Source organism: Branchiostoma belcheri, unplaced genomic scaffold (genome assembly GCF_001625305.1).
Source record: "Branchiostoma belcheri isolate BF01 breed outbred unplaced genomic scaffold, Haploidv18h27 scaffold164, whole genome shotgun sequence".
NCBI classification, from domain to species: domain Eukaryota; kingdom Metazoa; phylum Chordata; class Leptocardii; order Amphioxiformes; family Branchiostomatidae; genus Branchiostoma; species Branchiostoma belcheri.
In genome coordinates this window covers 256,638-258,485 of record NW_017803091.1, presented here as the reverse complement: position 1 = coordinate 258,485, position 1,848 = coordinate 256,638, and positions in this window count along the sequence as shown.

The window sequence follows — 1,848 nt, the reverse complement described above, 5'->3', positions numbered from 1 at the left end:
CAACAGTCTTAAGCCGTCCATTATGATCACATTGACAGAAAAGGGGGCGTTGTTTTGAATGTTACGTGCCATCACACCTGAACAATAGTCCACTGCAAGTATTAAAAGGTGAAACATTGCTTCCGGGCAAAAGTCGCGTCTTCTCTTTTCTTCTTTCATTTCACTTTTTCAGACTAATGATCCGATTGACAGAAAAGGTGCGCCACCATCACACCAGGTCAATATATAGGACACAACAAGATAAAGAAAATTCAACGCTTGATTTCGGTCAAAAATTAAAGTCAAGCAATAGCTTCTTCTTTGTTTTCGTAGCTGGTATGACACCACAATAACAGAAAAGGAAGCGTTGTTACAAATGAAAAAAAAGGAATAGAGCCCAATTTTAGTGCCAATGCCCCACCGTCGATCAGCTTAGATAGTGATAGTGATATTCGGTGGGTTCTGAGGCGCAGTTGGTAGAGCGTTCGGCTCACACCCAAGAGGTCGCCGGTTCGAATCCTACTCATGTCACCGATCTTGAGGACGTTAAATGAAGGTCCCGTATTTTGGGAGAGCCTCACCCTATATGTACGCACGTTAAAGAACCCATCGCACTTATCGAAAAGAGCAGGGGTCCGTCCCGGTGTGAGTGGTTCAAACCTTACAGTCCGGTCTTTCGCAGCTTGTACTTACATGTACAAAACTAGTGTGACACACTAGTTTTGTAGTTTTTTTTCTAGTTTTTTTGTAGTTTTAGCCGTAACACACTAGTTGATTTTAGCTGATCGATTCTCCCTTTAAAAAAATCCTGTTTCATTTTAGTTCAGCCTATCAAAGGATGTTAGTTTCTTTTGCCCTTTCTCCCGCTCCATGCATTTACGTCAGAGTAATATTTGATAGGGTCACTGAGCTTTTTTTGACCACGGAACTCTTGTTTATAGATACAATTATTGCTCAGATGCCATTGTTAACTCTTGCATGTCAGGATTACTTGTCTTCCAATTTATCTTCATGATATGTATGACACCACTCCGGCATAACCACAGAAAAGCAGTAAATGCTGGGACATGACCTGAGCTTCAATTTACATTTGCAATCTTAAAGGGGATATATATAGAGTAATAACGTTACCACATGCATGTAGGCTCAGAATGACATTATAACATGTAGATACAATGTACATGTCCTTGCACTGGCACACCAAACCTGAAGGCTCGTTACATGAGAAATTGACTGACTAGCCAAGTAGGCACCAAAAGTTCTATGTCATACTAGTCTGCTGGAGATAAATGTTCCTTTACTTAAAGACCATTTTTATTACCAGATCAAAATCAATTACTAGTACTAGTAGTTGCCTCGTGTGTAATGTGTTTCATTAGGGGCTAGAAACACAACATAAATTTGCCTGGGCGTACCTGATTTGGGACACCTGGCGGCTTTCCTCGTACTGTAGCAAAAAATTTCCGGATTCTTTCTAAATTATATGTGTACGTACTATTATATGAAAAGAAGAATTTATCAAGAACGGAACAGATAAACACAAAATCGTTGCCTGTGTTTGTTTTTAAACGTAATACTTGTTTTCCATGCGCACAGGAATGACATTCTTACAATTAGGTCAGCATAGCCTTGCACACACCTAAACCATTGGACTGCGCATGCCGCAATTATTCGGAGCATGCTCTACGTTTCCTCATGTTTTTACACTGGACATGTTTATGTATTCAAGTATAAAGCAGTAATGTATCTGTTCTTTGGTAATTTGGCAAGAAAAGCTGTTTTAGCGTTCGCAGTTTTGGCCTTCGGTAATTAAGAACCCGGCGTTGAGCCAAATCTTTGAGCTGCCAAATACGTGAGAGGTTAGGTGTT